We start from the raw sequence: 6,000 nt of genomic DNA on the forward strand, positions 1-6,000 counted from the left end.
CTTTGTGGTGGGCACATTCTGTTTTAGGTCCCGTAGACATTTAATAATGGTTTTGGTGGCCCACTCCTCTTCCCAACAAGGTAACAGGTGGATTTGGGTCCTCTTCTGTTTTAGTCAGCTTCATGATTTATGATCTGTTCATATCTTTGAGGTTCCCAGAATGCGCTGGTCAGAACTCCTACCTCTGCCTCCCTCCCTGGCTACCTGTGCTTCTTAGTTACCCGCATATGCTTCTAACTTTCTCAACAAACATGGAGAGACATTACTTAATTCAAAGGGTCCAGGCAGAGTAGAACAAAGATTGCAGTTTAACCCTTACATATCACACTTTGAAGAGTGTTCTGAGCTTTCTTTCTCTGATCTCACAGAAGATACAGGTTGTGTTCTAATGAAATGATGCTTCCATATCTGACTGTTCTGGGGCTTATAAGAGGAAATGAATGCCTTCTGACTAATATATGCAGAGCTTTGCCAGTTGGCCTTAAAATAGTCCTGAATGAGTTTCTTTACAGCCTGATGGCTGCAGCTCTGACCCATCTTCTTTGTAAAGGGAAGCGAACTTCAGACCCTGGCCAGCAGTGCCAAACTTCCACATGGCTCAGGGAATTGGCAAATGTTGACTACTCATGGAAAACCAAAGACAAAAGTCTTTTTAAATGGATCTTCAAATTTTACCCACTTTGGGTCTACCCTTGGCTGATGGATTATCTTCAGGTATTTGGTCTGTTCCCCAGGTTGAAAGGGAAGGATTAGAAGAGTAAAACTTTCGCCTGTGAATAGAATGATTGGATGAGCCAATGACTGCTTAAATGAGAAGAGGTGTCCTGACCCACTCCTGGATTTAGAAAATATCGGTTATCGCATCCTGTGTCTACTTTCTCATGGGAGTCACTGCCTGCAGCGTTAAGCCTTGGAGCTATAATTAGCTTGGCTGGATTTCATATAATTTTTTTTTTTTTTTTTGCTTTTTGGGTCATACCCGGCGATGCACAGGAGTTACTCCTGGCTCTGCACTCAAAAATTACTTCTGGCGGTGCTCAGGGGACCATATGGGATGCTGGGAATCGAACCTGGGTCAGCTGCATGCAAGGCAAACGCCCTACCCGCTGTGCTATCACTCCAGCCCCCTGGATTTCATATAATTTTATAGTTTTTAATTTTTTTGGCATATAAACTTGTCCCTAGGCATCTCTAAATTATATGACCTTCTAAATTATATGGTCATGTCAGCTCAGTAGAGATGGCAGCTTCTGAAAATAATAGAGGCTGAGTGGCAGGAGATGCTCTGGCAGCAGAGGCCTTGGCATTATCCTGACATCACACTCAGAAGGTCTGCTGCATTGAAATAATCAGCAATGGGGCATAGTGAAGGCAGGGGACTTGAGCCACTTGCAGTTTTCCTTTATTTCCCCTATACCTGCTGAGACCTGACCCTATGCCAGATATAATCCAGGCCAGGAACACAGTGTTGAATAGAGAGACCATGCCTTGTCCTCATGGGGCTTCCTTTCTTGGGGGAAAACAGACAGTAAAGAAACAAGTATATATATATATATATATACCCACTATGTGGTAAGAAAGTGAGAAACATATGGAAAAGATGCCATAGATAAGGGTGGGATGTGAATGAGGATGGATGGGGTGGTCTGTTTTAGGATCAGGGAACTCTCTCTGAGGTGTGATGTCTGTGCAGAGACCTGAGTATAGAGTGAAAACTGTGGGGTGATCTGGGGAGACATGCTCCAAAGCAGAGGGAGCAGGAGGTGCTGAAGCTGCTGTCGGGGGCACATAAGGTCAGAGCAAGTCACAAGAGGGAGAGGGGATGAGGAAGCCTTGGGAAAGGAGCCAGGCAACTGAACTTTAGAGCCACGGTAGGCTGTTGCAGTAAGGAGTGGGTTATTTTGCTTCATCCACCTTTAGAAAGGACCAAAGGGCTTATTTGTCTAGGTTTCAGGAATGATGCCAATAAATAGATGTCATCTACCAGCTTTCTTCATTGCTGAAAATATTTATTCTCCTGACTAGCATATATGCAATGATTGATCACTATAGAGATCTAATTAATGTACCTTGAGCCCAACTTTCAGTGATGTTAAAGGCTATTGTAGTTTTTGAGTCCCACGTGCATGCATTTATTATTTATTGCAATTTACCATCTCTTTCTCAGCTCTGTCAAGCTTTCTTCTTTTTGGTAAAGAACTTGCCTTGTATCTGGGTTCATTCCTTGGCACCCCATAAGGATCCCTGAGCCGTGCTAAGAGTGATACCTGAGCACAGAACTGGGAGTAAGCTCTGAGCTCAGCTGGATGTGGTTCCCCCCTTCCCCAAAATACCCCAAAATCCTCCCTAACAAACTTTTGGTATCTTTACCTGTGACAATTGATATATGGAATTTAACATCATTAAATGGAAGGGCCATGAAAATAAATACTAGGGTAGGATTGGATGCTGACGTATGTGCTGTCTGAATGATAATGAGGTCACAATCATTGTTGGAAAAACACAGCAGATAACTTTGGCATAGAGAGAACTAAAATGTTCACCAATGGAAGATGAGTGTAGCTTACCCGTCAAAGGGAATTCATAAGCTTTTAGAGAAATACAAAAACACCCTTCTGAGAAGGACAAAATATTTGCACACAGTACTTCAGATAAATGGCTAATATCTAAAATACACAAGGCACAAATATGAACAACGCATCGAAAAGTGGGGAGAGATGAACAGACACTTACATAAAGGTAAATGTATGAGAGTAAGAAAAAGTGTTCTTCATCAGGTGTTAGAAAAACAAATCAGAAAGACAGTGAGATATCTTATGCCAATAGTTAGACATATATATACATATACATATATATGTATATATAAAGGTTGAAAAGCATCAGTGTTGGTGGGGATGTAGAGAATAAAAAGCTCTCATTCACTGTTGGTTAAAATATTGTCTGCTTTGGTCTTAATGGAAAACAGCATGGTGGCTTCTCAAAAAAAGTCAGAATAGAACTTCTACATAACTCAGTATTTCTATTTCTTGGTGCCTACCTCTCAACAAAAAAACCATTAATTTATTAATTTTTCACATAAAATGTGTGAAAATACATATACTCTTATGTCTATTACAATGTTGAGTACAAGAGCCAAGATATAGAAATAAATCATGAATTTGTTCAGCAACAGATGAATGAGTAACAAAGTATTGGTGCATTAACACAATAGAATATAATGCAGCCATAGAAAAGATGAACTCATGAAGTTTCTTGCAACTTTGATGTAGCTTGAGGACATCATGTTCTTCTCATAGGGAGTGAGACAAATATTGGGTAATCTTACTCACCTTTGGTACATGGAGAAATAAGCAAAGGAATGGTACTATCAAGTAATAACCCTTGGCCCTGTATTACAAAACTGAGAATACAAATTGGGGTGGAGTAGGGAAGGTGTTGGGAAATGGAAGTCACATAATGACATTGGTGGAGGATTTTAACACTTTGAAGGTGGTGAGGTAAGATAAATGTTAACATTATTGTAAACATGTGACCTAACATTAATAAATCATTTGACCCTCTCTGAAGAGTGGAGTTCTTTTCTTTTCTCTTTTAATGCACTATATTTACATAGTTAAGTTTTAGATATGCAATGTTGAAGCACCAATCCCACCACCAGTGTCAATTTCCCTCCACTGAAGTTCCCAGGTTTCCTCCCATAGCCCCCCACCCCTCTCCAGCCTGACCTCTTGACAGACACCTTTGTAAGTTCAATTGTATAAGTTTGGGTCTCTTGAGTTCAGTGTTGCTGAGCGTGTGATTTGGATATTTGTCTCTATCATTCTTTATCATCTTTTGTACGTTAACTTTGTACCTGACCTGGCCCCCTTTGCTTCTCATTTGTCTATTCTATCCCTCCCCTGGTGGAGTTTTGTAATGATTTGAATTTACTCAAAAAACACTGATTATCAATAATAATGATTAAAAATCATTAACCACATGACCATTTTTGCTTTTTGTTTCTGTAATGTACCAAAGTGTGTAGGATAACTTAGCCTCAGTAGTTTAGGTTTATTGGGTTACTCCCGTTACAGTGCTCCTATTCCTCTTTGTTTATTTGTAGCTTCTTTCTTGGTGTTCTTTTGAGTTGTAAATAATGTTTTTCTCTTCTCCTTGAGTCCTTTGCATAGTTTATTCAGAGCAAGTCCTTTTTGTATGGACACAGGAAGAATTAATAAATGTTATGCTTTTGTAACCTGGGAGTCATTTGACTCTACATGATATTTTCCAACAGGGCATCTGTTCTCTTGACCTAAGCCTCAGCTGCCCTTACTTCCTAGCACCCCCAAAGCACAGTCCCGACGTGGGACAAGAAGGACCCAGGGCAAGCGGGGAGTTGTGTGCTACCCTGGCATCGAGATGGGCCTGGCCAAAGTGCCTAATGCTTAACTATAAGTTAAGAGCTTGATCATGGACAAATGCTGTCATGATCCAAACAGTGATACTAGATTTGGACCCTGCTAGGGTGAGGAATGATTAATCTGGCCTGAGTGCTGTGGTCTGAGCCTGTGGCAAGATGTTGCCAGGAGAGCTGCCTTGCAAGCCTCAATGTATCCCTTGCTATGTCCATACAAAAATAACTAGTATTGAGATGTTAATAAGTTCCTGGACTAAGGAAAAGAAAAAAACCTTAAGAGTGAGGAAGGGCTTTGGAGTGCCCTGCCCTCAGGAAGGGCTTTCTTATGTTGATTTGGCTACCTGGCTGGTTGTAGCCTAGAGGGCAAGGTGGGTGAGACAAGTAGGAGGAGAGAGAGAAGCCAGAGAGAAGCAGCAGTTGAGCAGTAGATCCAGAGAGAGGCTGGAGCTGGGAGCTGGGAGTGCGGGAGATGAGAAAGATGAAAGATTGAACAAACGGTAACTAATCAGCAACCAGCTTGGTCCTCGTTCTTCCTTCGCCTGTCCTTGACCACCGGCCGTCCCGATCCAGTCCAAACACTGCGGTTCCAGAGCACCGAACGCGGGTGGTGAGACAGAGCCTCCCAGAGAGCCTGCAAGTGCACTCTCCCCTCGACAAAGTATTGGTGCATTAAATAGAATATAATGCAGCCATAGGAAAGATGAAATCATGAAGTTTCTTGCAACTTTGATGTAGCTTGAGGACATCATGTTCTTCTCATAGGGAGTGAGACAAATATTGGGTAATCTTACTCACCTTTGGTACATGGAGAAAGAAGCAAAGGAATGGTAATATCAAGTAATAACCCTTGGCCCTGTATTACAAAACTGAGAATACAAATTGGGGTGGAGTAGGGAAGGTGTTGGGAAATGGAAGTCACATAATGACATTGGTGGAGGATTTTAACACTTTGAAGGTGGTGAGGTAAGATAAATGTTAACATTATTGTAAACATGTGACCTAACATTTTAATAAATCATTTGACCCTCTCTGAAGAGTGGAGTTCTTTTCTTTTCTCTCTTTTAATGCACTGTATTTACATAGTTAAGTTTTAGATATACAATGTTGAAGCACCAATCCCACCACCAGTGTCAATTTCCCTCCACTGAAGTTCCCAGGTTTCCTCCCATAGCCCCCCACCCCTCTCCAGCCTGACCTCTTGACAGACACCTTTGTAAGTTCAATTGTATAAGTTTGGGTCTCTTGAGTTCAGTGTTGCTGAGCGTGTGATTTGGATATTTGTCTCTATCATTCTTTATCATCTTTTATATGTTAACTTTGTACCTGACCTGGCCCCCTTTGCTTCTCATTTGTCTATTCTATCCCTCCCCTGGTGGAGTTTTGTAATCATTTGAATTTACTCAAAAAACACTGATTATCAATAATAATGATTAAAAATCATTAACCACATGACCATTTTTGCTTTTTGTTTCTGACATGTGCCAAAGTGCACTTTGGATGAAATACTGTATAAACTTCAAAGACTAAGTGCAGGATTGATGATCACCTTCCATTTAGTTGTATTAGTCTGTAGCTTTTAAGCTTTGAATTTGCAAATCACAGTG

Source organism: Sorex araneus, chromosome 11 (assembly GCF_027595985.1).
Source record: "Sorex araneus isolate mSorAra2 chromosome 11, mSorAra2.pri, whole genome shotgun sequence".
NCBI classification, from domain to species: Eukaryota; Metazoa; Chordata; class Mammalia; order Eulipotyphla; family Soricidae; genus Sorex; species Sorex araneus.